Source organism: Lactuca sativa, chromosome 5, assembly GCF_002870075.4.
Source record: "Lactuca sativa cultivar Salinas chromosome 5, Lsat_Salinas_v11, whole genome shotgun sequence".
Lineage (NCBI taxonomy): Eukaryota > Viridiplantae > Streptophyta > Magnoliopsida > Asterales > Asteraceae > Lactuca > Lactuca sativa.
The window spans coordinates 50,470,676-50,491,247 of NC_056627.2; positions in this window are offsets into that span (position 1 = coordinate 50,470,676).

Sequence of the window (20,572 nt, forward strand, 5' to 3'; positions counted from 1 at the left end):
TCTCATTACTTTCTCTCTCTAGGGTTTCTAACCCCCCCTAAACCCTAGGTAAACCCCCTAGAACCCGAAGGAAGCCCCGAGGCTCCCGGAGTCCCGAGAAAAAGAGTCTTTCGGTTTCGAAACGCTGCTCCAAGCGAAGTCCGGTTTTCTTTAAAAACTGCTGTAAGTGAGCTACGCCTACACAATTTTTAATATAGCTTTCAAATAATTATAGTAATTTTATTAGGTCCTTCAAATAATTATTTGGGATATTATTATGAGTTATATAGAGTATTGTTTAACTCTTATATAATAATAATAATAGCTAGACTATTAATTAGTCATGGTTAACGTTAGACTAAACCCTAGTGGTATTGATACTAGGTTTTGTCGATGGAAATTGTTTTGAGATAACGAAGTGTTGTCCGAGTGCCGAGTCACCACCTTATCAAGTGAGTGCATAGTTACTTTCATCTTACACATAGATATGAAGTATTTTATATAAACTACGTGCTATGTGTGCATATTATCTGAATACTTGTTGTCTATGTTGGATAAACGTTTTTATACATCTTTTAAATGATTTAAACTATACACGTATTTTATATATACAAATATGTTGGGTATGACATGGGTATATGAATGATGAGAGATAAAAGATGATGTGAGTAAACATAGGCAACTATAGACTTAGTGCCTAATAAATAACATCAGCAGCTATGGACTTAGTGCCTATTGGACAAACATTGGTAGCTATGGACTTAGTACCTATTAGGAATTGGTAGCTATGGACTTTGTACCTACGAGATAAACACTGGTAGCTGTGGATTTAGTACTTGTTAGGAATTGGTAGCTATGGACTTAGTACCTACTAGATAAACACTGGTAGCTATGGACTTAGTACCTGTTAGGAATTGGTAGCTATGCACTTAGTACCTATTAGATAAACATTGGTAGCTATGGATTTAGTACCCGATGAATAAACTATAGCAACTATGGAATTAGTGCTTTACGAACGAGCATTGGCAGTTATGGATTTAGTGCTAGTCCTATAACCCTGGAAACAAGGGACTTCGGAATAAACGAATGCAGGATAGATGACTCTTAGGATAGATCCTTAAGAGTAAAGAAGATAATGGGGATGGGTAATTGGGTTAATTGTTTTATTGTTTAAACATAATAATTATATTATTGTGAGTTGAAAACCCTATGTACTCACCAGGTTTCCCAACTTGACCCACTCAGCTTATTTATATCACAGGTGTTGATATGAAGTCACATTACACTGAGAGATTAAGGAGATTTAAATCACTAGTGATAATGAATGTAAGTTCTGTTTATGCTTATGTTTCTGTATTGACGATGACATCCCAAATGTTTTAAAATGAATAAAAATACTTTTCTTTAGAAATGCTTTGATAACTTAATTATCATGTTTTACTGGGAACAAATTCCGCAACATTTTTATTAAAAGAGGTACTCTGATTATTATAAAGCATAAACAAAATCGGTCTTTTCTGGCCATGAAAATGGGGATGTCACACACACATCCAACTGCCTGTCGGATATTAATTATATATAACCTTGATGTATAAACTAAGGTATTATAGAATTACCACTAAAGATCCTTTAAGTTATATTGGTTTAATAATGTGAATCAAACTTATTATTGATAAGTTTCTAGTTTCACTTACTTATTTATCTATCCGATAAGAATGTTTTTTTACTAGAAAAAGGTATAGTGAATTTATATGTTATGACCTGACCCATACTTGTTACTCCCTATGATTATTTTGTAACAACATGATTTTTCAAATAAAATTTTCATTTTTAATTTCACAAAACACATGTCATTTTATATAAAACACCATAATAGTCAACAAAGTTTTCTAAACATCATATCAAATCCAGGATCCACAATCATAGCTCAATGTCCAGAGTGTGTGTACAATCACGCTGGTTCCTTCCCGCGATCCTCTGAGGTACCTGAAACACATAACACATAACACGGTAAGCACGAATGCTTAGTGAGTTCCCCAAAATACCACATGCATATAAATTAGCCACTTGAGGCTAAAGCTCTATGATGCCATCCAGCCAATGTGTCTCAGTGACCCTTTCATCTCCACAAATCTGGTAGACCTTCCGTCCCTACCATGATGACCTTCCAGTCCTGCTCTATTGACCTTCCGGTCCTACTCTATTGACCTTCGAGCCCAACTCGGTTGACCTTCCGGCACAGCCATGATGACCTTCCGGTCCAAGCCCTGTCGACCTTCTGGTCCAAACCAGGCAAATCATAACATAGCATATTGCATATATCACATATCTCATATAAGCACCTACGACCTTCCGGTCACACATAATTACCACTCTAGGTAAGGTATAGTGAGAAGACTCACCTCGAACTATCTCAGAATAATCTCGGACTCTAATCTCTGGTCTAGCCTCTGTCTAATACACATAAAAAAATTCTTATTAAATAACAGCACTCATTAAGCTAGACCACCCTCCTAGGCTCTCACGGAAGGGTAAAAGACAATTTTACCCCTTCTTGAATCCAAAAGTCTATTTGTTGACTGAACCCTAAAAGTCAACAAAAGTCAACGCCTGCGAGTACGCTGCGTGTACCAGATTCCTATGTTGGGCGTAATCGTCCACCTGGCTAGTAACCTCACCCCACCAATCTCGGGCCCTGTCCCTCAACATACAGGAAGCAAATCCAACCTTTGCCTCCTCTGGGCCAGAACTCGTGTGTTGGGCATTCTCAATCTCCACTATCCAACGTCTGCTCACAATGGGGTTCCTGACCCTAGAGAACTTTGGAGCTCCACATGCCTTGAACTCCCTAAACGTGGGAGTTCGGGCTCTGCCCTGACCCGCAGCAACATCGAACCAGAATGCCTTAATTCTCTCCTCCATGATCTCCATCATACCTTCCTTGACCGTCCCAAAGATGACTGGGGTAGCGTCAAAGATGGCCTTCGTAACCTCGGCTGCAATCAACTCATGCAGCCTCTAATCAATACCATCAGTAGTGCCGCCTGACCCAACCCCGGATCCAGATTCCAATCCTGATCCCCCTGCACCCAACCGTGTCATCACCATGCTGAACTGAAATATCATAAATTAAAATGTTCAGGATTTCCATATAGGGGATCTTCCCACTCTGGTCCTCCTCAAGGTTATCAGATCTAGCAATGCTTCGGGTACAGGTCCTATGCTTTCAGTAGTACGGGCCCAATACTACCTTCCACACCTACATTTACCTTTCCCCACTGCTCTACCTGATAACTTCAATTAATCCCACCATCCAACCATACCCCACAATTACCGGGTACATCAGCCTCAGGCTGACCTAAGATTCTCTCTGCTCATATCAACCAAACCAATCATGACAGGTTGCTTCTATGCATGCAAATTATACATAGAAATGATCAAATAGACTTCGAATAATAGATTCTACCATAAGACTATATCCAAACAAGGAAAATATAATAAGGCCAAATCAATCATTTTGAGGCTATAAGCTCCTAACCGTATACAGTTTTAAAAACATACACTTAGCAAGTTCCATATAATCAACGAAGCTCAATATCAGTATAACACGGTTATTCAAATTAGGAAACTACTTACTTGGCTTGGTTGATCACGTGCGTCGCACTCTCATCCTTCGGGTTTCTTTTAAATTCCTTTTAGGTTACTTTCGAAAACATTTTATCACCTCCTTAGTTTGAGTCCTGACACACCCGAGGATGTGCCCGGATCCCTCAAACCAAGGCTCTGATACCAACTTGTAACGACCCAATTTTACAAAGAAAAATTTTCACTTTTGAGTTAATCAAAACAAATCTCATAAACCATAGATTCCCAAACATATGTTTTCAAATTAACATTCATTACATCTTTGTTTTCCTTTTTAAAACATCCGAGGGTCCCAAATACATTAAAAAGAGAGATAGAGTGCACGCCATGTCATCATGCCAGGCCCTTGCCCTTGGGCTCAGAAGTACCTGAAACAAATCAACAACCTATAAGCGAAATGCTTAGTGAGTTTCCCAGAGCATACCACACAATTTACATGCATATATCCTGTTAGCTAATTAAAGCTATAAACATGCCACATAAACCATGCAATACAATCCAGCAAGAATGCCATGGGCTACCCCACATGGTCTTTACCTAGGACTGCGATGGGCTACCCCACATGGCCTTACATCCAACGTCATGGGCTACCCTACATGGTCTTTACCTAGGCCTGCCATCGGCTACCCCACATGGTCTTATATCCAATGCCACGGGCTCCCCCCGGGATCTTCCATACGAACATAATATCCCATAACATATCAATTCATAAATGAATAACACACACATAAGTTGATCACGTAATGGGCCGACCTTGGTGTCGTAGACCCATAGGTATGGTGAGAAGACTCACCTCCATCCGATGAATACAAATATTGCCCTCCTAATAATTCGCAACCTCCCAAGCTGAATAATAACAATAATAATATAATCAATGATAAGACCTTAAATTACCCAAGGAAAGGCCCAACCTTCAAACCCTACTCCCAAGGCCTAAATACCCTTTTCTTGCAAATGGGCCCCAAAATCCAAGTCCAATATCCTTAATGGGGCCCTTGGCCCAATAAGGCCCAACCGATAAGTCCTCGGCCCAAACCTGATGAAAAGGCCTCTCACTCACAGAATCCATTCAAGCTCAACAGCCAAATGAGGCCCAAAGGCCCAAAACAGCTTAGGGCCCAACTAAGTTGCGTACGCCCATCGTACCTCCATGGTACGTGTAGCGTACCGAAGGTCTAGGGACTACGCGTTGCGTACAGACAGTTACGCCCAACGTACAACCGTATTAAGCACTTGTCCCATTAAGTGCTTAATGCTCGAATCCCTCGCGTCCAAAAGTTAGATCTAAGTCTGAAAAGATGTCCTAAGGCATAAAGTGATGGGTTTTATGCATAAGAAACAACCCTATGTGCTCATACAAACCCTAATGCTTGGATCTAGGTTTCTCTATTGTACATGCTATAAATCCAAAGCCATAAACCCTAGATCTAACACATAATAAACTGAATAAGGGTTTAGAGAATTACCTTTGATTGTTATATTGCAATAACAATCAATTCCTTGCTTTGATTGGCTTTAGAAAGCTTAGTGCCTCAAGTGCTACACCTCTAATGGAGTCACAAACACCTTATGAAACTTGGATGAAGAGGAGAAGAAAGGAGGCTGCCCAAAACGACTAGAAACCCTATAGAATCAGTTGTCCACGTTTTTGGGGCATAGGGGCCCTTTATATACATGTAGGCTATTAGGGTTTTCAACTAGGAAACCCTAATCTGACTGCTTAAGCCCTAAGCAGCCCATGGACTCCTTTAACATATCCCTTGGATGATTTCTAATGGGCTTTCCATAGAATTCGTCCAACCTATATATTATTAGGTGATCCATAGCCCAATTATAATTATCTTATAATTACAGCTTCAGTCCCCTAAGTTTAATTAATCTCTTTTAGCCACAAAATTAATTATCAATTAATTCTTGACTAATATTAATTAAACAATATGATTTCTCCTTTAATATATTATTCTCATAATATATTAATAAATCATATTTAAACATTTCTCTCCTTAATTCATCCTACATATTGTTATGGTGAAGGCAACCCAAAAGGACCATGCTCATAATCGGGTCAAGTACATACCAAAATAGTTATGGAATTAGACACTAATCTAACAGTCTCCCACTTGGATAAGTCTAATAACTATTTTCCGTATGATTTCAGAACCTGATCAGCAATCGTAGCTTTTAAAAGCCGCTGTCAACTCCGATCTTATCAGATAGCATGTCCTTTAGATAAGGGATTATATATTCCTCCATTCTCAAGATATCGTATAGACATAAGAAATGAATTTTAATCATTATCTCTATACTATTTCCTGAATTCCGATTTATGATGACTGACAACAGACTACAATTGAACACATCAACTTTGTCCTAGCTTGGCCAAGCGCTTAGGTGTCATCACTAAATCATCAAGAGGCCCACAGATATCGCTTTTATCCCACTTTGGGTAAAAGGAATGGATAAACTTTGACTCATATGCTTGCTTGCATTTACTGATCAAATCACACACAACAAGAAGTTTTATAACACCAAGTTACTTGTGCGTTTACTTATTATCAATGCGCAACCGGCCAGCAAATAGCAACTCACACGTCTCGGTTTCAAGAATATACAATATTATCGTCTCACTAATCACTCATAATATAACCATGAAGTGATCCAAGTGAGCGTGGGTTTAGTCCAATACTCTAATCTTATCAAAGCACTCATGAACTCTGCAGCAAACTTGTGCTATGTCTAAACCTTTCAGACAATCTACAGACTCTTCATGACAGTCTTCCTTCATACTTACTTCCAACGTATGACCGACTGTGGATGTTTGAATAACCTAGTTACTCTAGAAGTCAAAACATGCAAACTGAAACATAACAATAATACTTAATCCTATATGGCCCCAAACTTGTGAGAGTAAATAAAACACTTCTATTTATCCACCATATTGATTACTCATTATTTATCATTTAATGTTTCGGATAATCAACACATTACTTGAATTATAACAACAATTGTCCCATGCTCTGAGCATGCACACTTTGTTTCCTATGGTCCATGCTTTGTGAAATAGATCAATTGAAAACTTTTCCAATGATGCTCATTTCACAATTCCCAATCCTTGTCGTTAGTATAGTAACACAACATTCTTGCCATTAATAGAATACGCTAGATTCTAACATTTTATGCAACAATCCTTTTGTAAAAACATAGTACAAAAGTCACCAAGACTTGGCCAATGAAATTACAAAGTACTCTGTCAGAAATTGTTACAAGACAATTCTATAGACGTGAAGTCTCACATTCAAAGTACATTCCTTTGAACATCCTTATTGCATAAAAGTTTCTAATCTAGACATAGACTCTCAATATCCAACTCCCAATATGGAAACATTTCCACATTTTCCATATGACAATTCATTCTTAATAGAATCTTATCTATTCATATTAATGTCAATATGGTCCATCCAATACCATACTTCCAACTACTCACAAGCGACCAATCCTCAGGGAACTTTGAATCGTCCTTTGATAGTTGTTTAATTATTTTAGTCAAAACTGATTCTAATCCTTTTTCCCTCTTAATGCTCTAGACATTTGGAAAATTTTAGAATGGTCAAATATTATAGCATTTGCAATCGATCCTATACCTGAAGCGTATGGGACACGATGCATAATGTCTTACATAAAGATATGATACTTTATCAATCTTCTGCCATAATATTTTATGTGTCACATTCTCACAATTTGAACTATGAAGAGGGATTTCGTAATCATAATCGAAATTTGAGAACACACTATGTATCCTCTGACTAAATTTATTAAAATTTCTCAATCTAAGCTTTAGATTTTGAAACGAAGTATAATATTCTCTCCCTTAATTATAGCAAAACAACTTTTCAACCCATGCAACTTTGCAAATTGAATCTTTGTTTTTCTATAATTAATATTGCTAACTTGCAATACTCACCATAATAATCATACAAGCATAACACTTATGCTCCCACTATCATGATTATCATATAAGCATAACACTTATGCTCACACTAGCTTTGACATGTATTCAGAAAACAAATGAACTTCCAGAAAACAATGCCTATTGAATTTCTGAAATTCATATTTCTAATACCAGATGCTTCGACAAGCTTTTATCTAAGCTTCTTAAACTTATTCACCTTTGCCTTAGATAGCTCATATGTGTGTTTAAACAATTTAGAACTTATGTTACTATGTTCCAAATGTTCAAACTAATTGTCAAATCTTACAATTCGAACTATGGAAAGGGATGTCGTAACCATAATCGAATTTGAGAATACAATTTTCACAATTGCTATCTTCTTAAGATCTCTCTTAGTGAAAGCATTTCCTCACAGTCATTTTCATGAAAGAGGGAATCTTACGACACTTAGATTTTATGGTGTATGAGTTCCTATCCATATGAATTTGCTAAAACCAAGGTTTGTGACAAATCCAAACTTATATGGACTGAACTTTCTTAATCTTGATTTCTTGCCTTACGGTAACACGAGTGCCCACCATGTCTTCCAAGTAGTTTAGTAACTTGTCCTTACATATCAATGTACTCTCCATCGACTAAGGCGCTAGTATGCATTCAAATGAGAACTCATAGAACTCACATACACAATTAACTCAATTGGAATAACACAGAAACAAAATAATGTCAACACAATAGGTTGTAAACCTCAAGTCGTGTGCTAGTGATGATCGATAAGGTTTCTTCTTGATTTGTTCTTGAAACCTTTCAAGACCATTAAGACTCCCACTGACTCCTTGAAATATAAGATTCTCTTGTCAAGAAACATTCCTTGACAAAACAAATAATCAAGAGCTAGTGTAGTTCTTATCAAGACAAAACACTTCACATAATTGGTCCTAGTTGGTCTTTGTGTTATCCAAGACAACACAACTTACCAATTTCAAATTGTGCAAGAATGAGAAAACTTTTCCAAATTCCATATTTGATGAGTGTTATAAACCTACTTAAGACTTTTCACTCAATGTCACAATCTTAGAGTATGACTCTAAGTCTTGATATTGGAACGAAGTATGATTGACTCTTTGATTTAACCATTTCTACAATTCTCGATTCCTCTTCTTAGACATGCAAATGCACTAAGACTCACTTATAGGATCAATTGAGATATGGTTCTTAATAATTAAGACTTATCATAAAACACAATAAAAGGTACTCTCCCTTCTTCTTAGAATTGAGAAACTTTTATCTTTCTGCCTTCTTGATTCTTCTTATTCGTTCTGCTATTGATTGAAACTCTTTCAGTTGACTCAGAATTATACTTAATCTTATAAGTATAACCATATTTACTAAACTTTAGTAAATCATGATGAATATCTTTGTCACTCTTGTGGTGGACTTGATCAACGTACGACCTAGTGTACTTGATCTCCTAGTCCTTCAATCGACACTTTGTCAAGGAATTAGTCTAAGTTTCCCAAATGTGAAAGTTTTTCATTCATCATATAATACACATTGTATGATTCCAAGTTTCTGTCCAATTGAAACTTTGGGCGATGAGAAACTCTCCTTATTTGGTAAACTTCTGACATTTCCACAAAAAACATAATTAAGAATCAAATCCATTATTGCTAATAATAGAAACATTCAAACATCAATTTTTCATACATGCCATTGCAAGGATAAATAAGATAAAATCAAAATTCATTTTATATTGCGGAAAAAATTTTGTCCTTACAATGCAATTCAATTGAAAAACTATGCTATTACATATTTCTTAACAATCTATTCTAACTCCAAGTAGTAGCTCAAGAATCCAATCTTCAAGTAATGAGATCGAAATCAATTTCTTCACGATTAGATTCGGCTCACTTTTTCCCTTAAGCTTCCTCTCTTTTCTTCGATTCTACAAAACATCAAATGTAATCTTATCACATCATGTATTAAGAATCTAGAATAGGAACTTAAAAAAGTTAGATAATGGATTTTACCTGAAGTAGAGCCATACGTCTTGACTCTCTCATCTCTTAGATCTCCCAGGTAAATAGGGCAGCTTCGTTTCCAATGCCTCTTCTCTTGGCAATAAAAGCAAATGGACTCCTTTGGCATAGCACATCGGACAATCACATACTTTGCTCTTTCTGGACTTTCAATGTTGCCAGTGTCCATTGAAGTTTGGGAGTTTGATTCACCAGAAAAATTTGCTTGATTAGCACGCCAAATCATTGCTGATTCAGCAGCTATAAGCAAATAGGTGAGATCAATAAGGGTCACGTCGTGGTCCATCATATAGTACTCTCTTACGAACTCACTATATGATTCAGGAAGTGACTGAAGAACCCAGTCAACAGCCAACTCACTTGAAATCTCGACACCTAACATGTTTAACCTATCAATGTGTGACTTCATCTCTAAGACATGTGCACACACAGGTTTCCCATCTTCGTGTTTACTTGCCAAAAGGGCTTGAGTGAGCTTGAACTTTTCAAGCCTTTGAACTTGTGGGTTAGGGAGAACAATTAGAGGAGGTGGAGGAAGTGAAGCATGACTCTCATTTCCTTGATCGTATCTCGGAACATCATCTTCATTTGGAAAACTTGTTCCATGGGATTTGGGAAGACCATGATTGTAAGAACTAGACATCTACAAAACGGGAGAAAGTTCAAGTTAAGTTGATTGAGTCCTTAATAAAACACCCAAATGAGTTATTAAGGCTAGGATCTAACACAATATTCTACAACCTAGAAGAGGGATTCCGTAATCTAGTTGCGGAATATTTGAAGGTAGGTAAATGACAATTTACCAATTTCCACTATGAAAAACGAAAAAGAAGTTTAATTTTTTAATGATATGAAACTCCTAGATCTTTTGAGATTCATTGAACTTTTCAATGACATGTTTAATCTCGATTATGCCATTCTATTTGTGACTGGGATGTCGAGGATCACAAATAAGGTGTGAATAACCATACGAATCACGTGGTGCACCCAATGCTACTATCACCTAATCAATGTGCCGGTTAGCCACACACACTCCATTGATCTATGACAAACATCGAGTCACCCATCGCTACCAATGTCATCCCCAAATTAGTGTGTCAGTTAACCACACACGCTCCACTAACGTTTAACAAGGGTACGAAGTGTAATTCTATGGATTAGCATACAATTTCACATTTTTCCTAAAGTAACTATGATTTTGGAATTTGAAAAAGCATTTAGTTACATTGTACTTCATTATACTTATAATGGAAGGTTTCTGTCCTATCCTACCCGTTCGGCTAACGACCCTCCACTAGTCAAGAGTGCGGTGGGTAAGAGTGGATACCCATTCAATCGCCATTTTATAGGCAATTTCCTTAAACACCCCTTATAGACCAGCTTCGTGAATGAGGCCTACTAACGGTAAGACTGACTGTTTACTCATACATATATATATATATATATATATATATATATATATATATATATATATATATATATATATATATATAATATTAGACTCTTAACGTTATATATGGTATAGGGTGTATTTTACACTTTTAAAATACTAGGTGGTTTAACTTAGTAAATTATACTTTTAATTAAATTTAAACCAAAACTTTATGGATTTATTAAATTACTTTTAATTATACACTTTAATTAATTAATAAAACCATAAGTGTGTGATTTGAACTTTTTCAAATTATTAGGGTTTTAGAATTTAACATTTCAAAATTAAACTTTTAATCAACTTTTAAATTCCAAAACTTGAGGGCAAGTTTTTGAAACATTTCAAAACATTAGGGTTTAACTTATTTAAATTTCATAAACAAAACTTTTAAGTTCAAATTTAAACTATAAAACCTAAAGGGTACAATTGAAACTTTTTCACATCACAAAGGATCAAATAACAAATAATATAAGTTAAACAATTAATTTAGTCATTATCTATATTTGACCTAATCTTATTTTAGTCACTAGATAATTACCAAATAATTTAAAATAATCCATATTTATCATATAAACAACCAATATTCAAAAGATTTGAAATTATCTATTGTTTTGGCAAGGATAATCATTAATCTAAGATAAAATTGGATTTTAACTTCAAAAAAACGAATTAGGCATTAAATCCAAGTCAAAACAGCAGTTAAATCCCGAAATAACCTCCGTCTGACGCTCGAACTCGCCGAGTCAGCTCTGAACTCGCCGAGTAAGGGCCAACTCGCCGAGTCCAGATACTAACTCGCCGAGTTGAGTTGGGCAGAGGCCAAAAACTCGATTTTTAGCAAACAAAACAGTTAAGCATCACATACAACTAAAACCAAACCTGGCTCTGATACCACTGATGGGTTTTATGCATAAGAAACAACCTATTGTACATGCTATAAATCCAAATCCATAAACCCTAGATCTAACACATAATAAACTGAATTAGGGTTTAGAGAATTACCTTTGATTGTTATATTGTAATAACAATCAATTCCTTGCTTTGATTGGCTTTAGAAAGATTAGTGCCTCAAGTGCTACACCTCTAATGGAGTCACAAACACCTTATGCAACTTGGATGAAGAGGAGAAGAAAGGAGGCTGCCCAAAACGACTAGAAACCCTAGAGAATCAGTTGTCCGCGTTTTTGGGGCATAGGGGGCCTTTATATACATGTAGGCTATTAGGGTTTTCAACCAGGAAACCCTAATCTGACTGCTTAAGCCCTAAGCAGCCCATGGACTCCTTTAACATATCCCTTGGACGATTTCTAATGGGCTTTCCATAGAATTTGTCCAACCTATATATTATTAGGTGATCCATAGCCCAATTATAATTATCTTATAATTATAGCTTCAGTCCCCTAAGTTTAATTAATCTCTTTTAGCCACAAAATTAATTATCAATTAATTCTTGACTAATATTAATTAAACAATATGATTTCTCCTTTAATATATTATTCTCATAATATATTAATAAATCATATTTAAACCTTTCTCTCCTTAATTCATCCTACATATTGCTATGGTGAAGGCAACCCAAAAGGACCATGCTCATAATCGGGTCAAGTACATACCAAAATAGTTATGGACTTAGACACTAATCCAACATAAAGTTGGCAACTTTATGCCCTTGCATGTCTCATACACACCCAACCCACTCCATTAAGACCTTTCCAAGGTCTTTTACCCATGCTTGAGGTCAAATCTCTCATCAAGCTTCCATTTTTATACTTCTAAATGACTAGGGGACCTCAGATCTGACTTTCATATCAAAAGGGAAGGCTTAACCCAACAAAAGAGGTCCAAAGTTCATAAAAGGGACAAACCACCAAAACCCTAGCTAGATTTAAAGATTAGAAAGGAAAGATGCAAGCTTTTTACCTCCAGAAGCTTTGCAAGATGCTTTTGGTGCAGGATCTTGAAGCACCCACTTGATCCAAGCTTGCTTGACCACCCCCTTCTTCTTGAAATACACACAAAAAAGACATAAATGCACTCTTTAAGGTTTAAGAATGATCTCACAAGGTTTCCATGAGTATATGGATGTTCTAAGGCTATGGAGGTTCTCTAGGGTTTAGTCTAAGGAACTTAAGGTTGTTTAAATAGGCCTCAAGTCCAGATAATTTGGGTTTTGCGACCATGGCGCGTACGCCCTGCGTACCTTGATTCCTCCACGACCAGATCCATGCAGTACGCTAAGCGTACACTTAAGTACGCCCAGCATACTTAATGGACCATTTCTGCAAATATTATAATCCTTAGGGTTTTAAAACGTACCAGAATTTTGGATGTTACAAACACACAACAGAAAAAGGAAGAAAGTTTGAAGCTTTATACCTCCAAATGAAGCTTCTCACACTACTAAGCTCAGATCCAAGTGCTTGCGCTCTTACTCCTTCTTCTCCAAAGCTTTTTTTCCATGCTTATGGCTCAAGAACACACCAAAAAGCTCTCAAGGTCACTCTCAAGCTTCAAGAACGAGGATTAGGGTTTTGGATAGGCAAGTCTCTAGAAATGGTGGCCAATAATGAGGCCATGACTTTCTTTAAATAGGGGGCTCACTTAGAATTAGGGTTTCATTATGGGCCTGGTACACCCCACGTACACCTTGGTACACCCCGCATACTAGGCAACCTCCGCGTCATGAATATGCTTACAAGTACATGCGGCGTACTATATATTATGCCCAGTGTACTCTATCATCACACAAACTACTCAAGGGCTATAACTGAAAACTTCAGGAAAGAAGAAGGGCCAAGGAGATATACCTGATTTCGGGATGTTACAATTCTCCCTCACTAGAATCAGCCTTCTCCCTCAAAGTCTTGCTCCGCAAATAATTCGGGGTACTGCTCCCGCATCTCCTACTCCGGTTCCCAAGTCAAATCGGATCCCCTCCGATGCTGCCACTGGACCTAAACAAGAGGCACTTCCTTGTTCCTCAGAACTTTCACTTTCCAATCTAGGATCACGATCGGCCTCTCTATGTAATTCAGACTCGCATCCTCCTGAATGTCCTCTAATGGCACTACTGTCGTCTCATCAGCCGCACATGTCCGCAACTAGGACACGTGGAAGGTGTTATGGATCTAGCTCAACTCCTCAGGTAGCTCCAGATGATATGCTACCTTGCCTGATGTGGCAATCACCCTGAAAGGTCCAATATATCGAGGCCCCAACTTTCCCCGCTTCCTAAACCGAATTACTCCTTTCCAAGTGGAAACTTTCAGAAGCACAAGATCTATGACCTGAAACTCAAGCTCGGATCGTCGTCTATCTGCGTAACTCTTCTGACGGCTCTGAGCCATTTGCAACCTCTATTGGACCTGCTGAATCTGCTCGATCGTCTTCAACACTATCTCAGTGCCGCCCATAACTCTCTGCCCCACCTCTCCCCAACAGATGAGGGTACGACACCTCCTCCCATAAATAAGTTCAAAGGGAGGCATAATGATGCTCGGGTGATGGTTGTTGTTATAGGAACACTCAGCCAAAGGTAGGTAGGAGTCCCAACTCCCACCGAAATCCATAACACATTCCCGAAGCGTGTCCTTGAGTGTTTGAATCGTCCACTCACTCTGTCCGTCTGTATGTGGGTGATAGGCGGTACTAAAATGCAATCGCGTTCCCAACTCCTCATGGAACTTCTTCCAGAATCTCGAAGTAAAGCGCACATCCCGATCTGATACTATGGAAGTTGGCACTCCATGCTGAGCCACCACTTCTCGCACATAAATCTCTTTCAGCCTCTCAGCAGAAGAGCTCTCTAATAGCAAGGAAGTGAGCACTCTTCATCAACCGATCCACAATCACCTAGATCACGTCCACTTCATGCGCTGTCCTCGGCAATTTGGTGATAAAGTCAATCGAGATCTGCTCCCACTTCCACTGGGGAATCTCCAAAGGCTACAGTGGACCATGTGGACGCTAGTACTCTGCCTTGACCCAACGGCAGGTCAGGCACCTCTCTACTACACATGCTACATCCCTCTTCATACAGGACCATCAATAGTCTCTCTTCAGATCCAAATATATCTTAGTGGCCTCGGGATGGATCGAAAAGCTCGACCTATGCGCTTCCTCCAACAGAGTGCTACGAGCCCTGCCCGCATAAGGTACCCAAATCCAACCTCGAAAGGTCAAAAGCCCCCGGCTATCCATCACAAACTCGGATACCTGGCCGATCACCTGCTCCTTCTTTCGGTTCTCTGGTCTCATGGCCTCTACCTGTGCCTCTCGAATGGTGTCCAATATTGGAGTCATCACTGTCATCCTCATGTATATATCCTGAATCGGGGTACTCTCTGCCTTGCGGCTCAAGGCATCGGCCACCACGTTAGCCTTGCCCGAGTGATACAGAATCTAACAATCGTAATCTTTTACCACGTCCAACCATCTCCTCTGGCGCATATTCATGTTAGGCTGATCCATCAGATACTTCAATCTCTTGTGGTCTATGTAAATGGTACACCAAACCCCGTACAAGTAATGGCGCCAGATCTTGAGGGCGAACACCACTACCCCCAACTCTAAATCGTGGGTGGGATACCTCATCTCATGAGGCTTCAGCTGCCTCGATGCATATGCTATCACGTGTCCCCTCTGCATAAGCATTGCACCTAACCCTGATATAGATGCATCACAGTAAACCACGAAGTCCTCCGTTTCCTCAGGAAGAGCTAACACTAGAGTTTTGCACAACCTCCGGCGAAGAGTCTCAAACAAGGTCTGTTGGTTGGGACCCTAAACAAAAGCAACACCCTTCCGGGTCAACTTGGTGAGAGGAACAACAATCTTGGAGAAATCTCTGATAAATCTCCGGTAGTAGTCGGCTAACCCCAGAAAACTCATGATCTCAGTGGGGGATCTCGGCACCTCCCTACTCATAATCGCCTCAATTTTGGCCGGGTCGACCAAAATCTCATTCTAATTAACGAGGTGTCCCAAAAACTGGACCTCTCGTAACCAGAAACCACACTTTGAGAATTTGGCATAAAGCCTCTCTGATCTCAATACTCCGAGAACCTCTCTCAAATTCTCCTCATGCTACTCTCTAGACCTCAAATACACCAAAATATCGTCAATGAACACGATCACCGAACGATCCAACATAGGTCTGCATACCTGGTTCATGAGATCCATGAACGCTGCTGGTGCATTGGTGAGCCCGAAAGGCATCTCCACGAACTCGTAATGCCCATAACGAGTTCTAAATGCTATCTTCGGAATATCTTCCTCATGAACCCTCATCTGATGATAACCCGACCTCAAATCGATCTTGGAGAACCAAGATGCACCCTGCAATTGATTGAACAGATCATCGATCCTCAGCAATGGATAACGGTTCTTGACCGTCAACTTGTTCAACTCCCGGTAATCAATGCACATCAAGTGTGAACCATCCTTCTTTTTAACAAAAAGGATCGGCACTCCTCACGGCGAGCTACTTGGCCAGATAAATCCCTTTCCTAACAGCTCCTGAAGCTGCGAGAATAATTCCTGCATCTCTGACGGCACAAGGCGATAGGGTGCCTTGGTGATAGTGTTGGATAAGGTGTCTAAGTCCATAACTATTTCTGGTATGTACTTGACCCGACTCGGTATGGTCCATTTGGGTTGCATGGCACCATGCAATTGGATAGACTAAATGAGAGAAATAACACTTGTGGTTTATTAATATATTATAAGTTCTAATATATTAATAATATTATTTAATTAGTTTGATCAAGAATTAATTTAGAATTAATTAAGTGATCAAAAAGATAACTAATTAAATATATGGGTTGATTATGTAAATCATCCATAACTTGTATAGTGGGCTAAGAGGCTCCATGGATAATCAAGTTGGGTTAAACCCATAGGATGCTCCATGGAGGCTCCATGGGAGTTACAAACCCATGGGTCATGGAAATGAAGAGTCATGACACATTAGGGTTTACATGGTGTAACCCTAAATGTGTCAACACTATATAAAGCTCATGTTTCTATCAAAATCGGCTACACATGCATACTTGAGGGCTAGAGCCGATTTTAGAGTGTTATACTTTCTTTCCAAGTTTACTCCATAGCATTTGGTGTTGTGTGAAGCATTTGAGGCATCACACTTGGGGTGCTAGGCTCACAAGGTTTCAAGGATCAAAATCAACAACAAGGTATGTAGTTCTATCTTTCATTTAAGTTAAAATTGTTCCCCATGTATGCTAGATAGAATCATAACCTTGGAAATCAACTTTGCATGAGAATTAGACAAACATAGATCCAAGGTTATTAGGGTTGCATGTACACTTAGGAAGTGTTAGAATGCTCATAACCCATCAGATAGGTGCTGCTCCTGGAAGCAAATCAATGCGAAATTCCACCTGCCTCTCGGGAGGCACACCCGGTAACTCCTCAGGGAAAACGTCCTGAAACTTGCTAACCACTGGAACCTCAGTGATAGTACTCGGTCTCTCCGAAATATTCTATGTATCTGACACATACGTCAGAAAACCCATGCAGCCCTGCTGCAAGCTCTGTCTCGCTCTGGCAGCCGAACAAAATGCTGACCCAGATCTGGTACCCTCTCCATATATAGTAAGCACTCCCCCACTAGGGTCTCGTATCGTTACCATCTGACGCTCGTGAAGTGGAATTGTAACAAGAAATCGAATAGAATAAGAGTTAAACAAGCGAAAGATCAATTAAGAACACAGAATGTAAATAGAATCTGGTTTCGGATCTTATTACTCTTAAATGAACAAGAGTACAAAAGTAGACAACATTCCGGGAAAACTTATTATCTAACTCTATGTTCAGTCCCTATTTATAGGAAACTGAGAGTACAAAAAATACTAAGTCTAAGAGTTACGTTTTGAACATGAAAATGACTTAGTAAATATATTACATACTAAATACAGTACACACTTCGACTCTTTACAACAAGACTTCGACCCTAACAATCTCCCTATTTGTAAACGAGTCAAACTACTCAATTTGTGAGAATCTGAGCAGTGAAGTGCATCATCCTCCTGATTTCTGAATACCAAGTTAACACTTTCTTTAAATCGTTCTTGTCGCCTTCATTATTCTTCGTACAACTATTCATACGAACAATGAAATTCGTAAATTATGAAGTTGGATATCTTTCTATCTCAGCAACTTGGAATAAGAATCTTTTGTCTTTCCCTTTTGTATCTTTTCCTGCAAACACCATGCCAAATGGTTTTAATCATATCTCACCATCTGTATACTTCTTCAGTTTAGGTTGTGGCTTCCAAGGCAACATCGAAACAGTTACTTTCCTTTCCATACTCGAAGCCAATTCTTCGTCCGTCAGGGCCAGACAATCATAATAATTGTCAACAAAAAATTTAATGTGAGCAAGACCAAGTCTGAACACTTCTTTGTATGTACCCTTGAGTTGAGATGTTTCCATTTCCTTCAAGATTAAAGCAACTTGAATCAGATCATTCAAGTTCATTAGTAGAAAATCAGCAACACTGAAGTCGACTTGTTGATCATTCGCACGAACAACATGATACCTAAAGTTTTGTATCATGTTTTCGAACATCACATCTTTTTTTATTGCAACCACCTTCTTGATTTTGATGAGAGACCATACTTCTTCACGTTCTTTTCCAAGTACAGCATGAAACCAAGTCTTCATGTGTGTGTAGTCATCAGAATTTTTAAACTTCTCGCTTATCTTGTACTGGGCAGTTATGAACATCATTTCATTAATAGGGAAATCAAGTTGATTCATGTCTGTGTTGGCAATGGAATAACTCTTCTTTGGCTTCTTTTCAATGGCATACATGTAATTGAATGCAACCCTTGACTCTATAGATTCCTAATTGTAGATTTTCTTGTTGGATTAGTGTCTAAGCCCGTAACTATATTTGGTATGTACTTGACCCGGTTGTGCATGGTCCTTTTGGGTTGCCTTCACCAAAGCAACTTGACAAGGTAATTTAAGGAGAGAGAGAGAGAGAAAGAGAATATTATGGTTTATTAATATATTATAAGAATAATATATTAAAGGAGAAATCATATTTATTTAATTAGTATTGGTCATAAATTAATTATGAATTAATTTGGTGACTAAAAGAGATTAATTGAATAAAGGGGCATAAACTGTCAAATGTATGATAGTTGAGTTTTGGGCTGGGAAACCTAATGGACTAAAGGAGGAACAAAATTATGATGGGGATCCATCATATTTTCATCAAAAACCATATTCCAGAAGGTTCCTTGGGTTGCTTGGTGGCTAAGCTGTCCATTAGGGTTTAGACTGAAACCCTAGCAGCCTACAGTATAAATATGACCCCTAGGCTATGAAAATCAGCTACACTTGATTCCAAGGGAACCCTAGGGCCGATTTTAGCATCTCTCACCCTCTCTCATATTGTCTTCTTGCTTGTGGGGTTTGTGAACCATTAGAGGAGTTACAATTGTGACTCTAAGCTCAAGATCAAGAAGACTACAAGGATTTCAAGCTATTTGAAAGAGGTAAACACTTAGATCTATTCTTATGATGTTAATTTCAAAATATATATGAAAGATCTAGGGTTGCAAGTCTTTGATTCAAAGCATGTACAATAGAGAAACTTAGATCCAAGCATTAGGGTTTGTATGAGCACATAGGATTGTTCTTATGCATAAAACCCATCAGTGGTATCAGAGTCATGATTGGTTTCAGTTGTATGTGATGCTTTAACTGTTTGCTTGTTGAAAAATGTTTTTCCTTGCCTCTGCCCGACTCAACTCGGCGAGTTAGTATCTGGACTTGGCGAGTTGGCCCTACTCGGTGAGTCTAGGTCTGACTCGGCGAGTCTGTGCGTCAGGCAGAGGATATTTCGAGATTTTGTTGTTGTTTTGCCATGGGATTAATGCCTAAATCATTTTTTGAAGATAAAATCCGAAATCTATTGTATTTGAATGATTATCCCTGCCAAAACAATAGATAATTTCAAATCTTTTGAATATAGTTGTTTATATGATAAATATGGATTATTTAAATTATTTGGTAATTATCTTATGACTAAAATTGGATTAGGTCAAATATAGATAATTGTGAAATTAATTGTTTAATTTAAATTATTTGTTATTTGATTCCTTTTGTTTTGAAAAGTTCAAAACTTGTCCTCAAGTTTTGAGATTTAAATTTTATGATTAAAAGTTTAATTTTGAATAATTTAAATTTCAAACCCTTAGAATTTTACAAGTTTAAAATTCAACCCTATACTATTATATTATTACAAGCTTAATATATATATATATATATATATATATATATATATATATATATATATATATATATGTATGTATGTATAACTTAAAATGCTAGTTTTAACGTTAGTAGGCCTCATTCACGAAGCCAGTCTATAAGGTGGGTATAAGGTTGCTGCCTATAAAATGGCGCTTAATGGGTGTACACTCACACCCACCGCTTGCTTGATTGGTGGAGGGTTGTTAGTCGAACGGGTAGGATAGGGCAATCCTCTCCTCATTAAA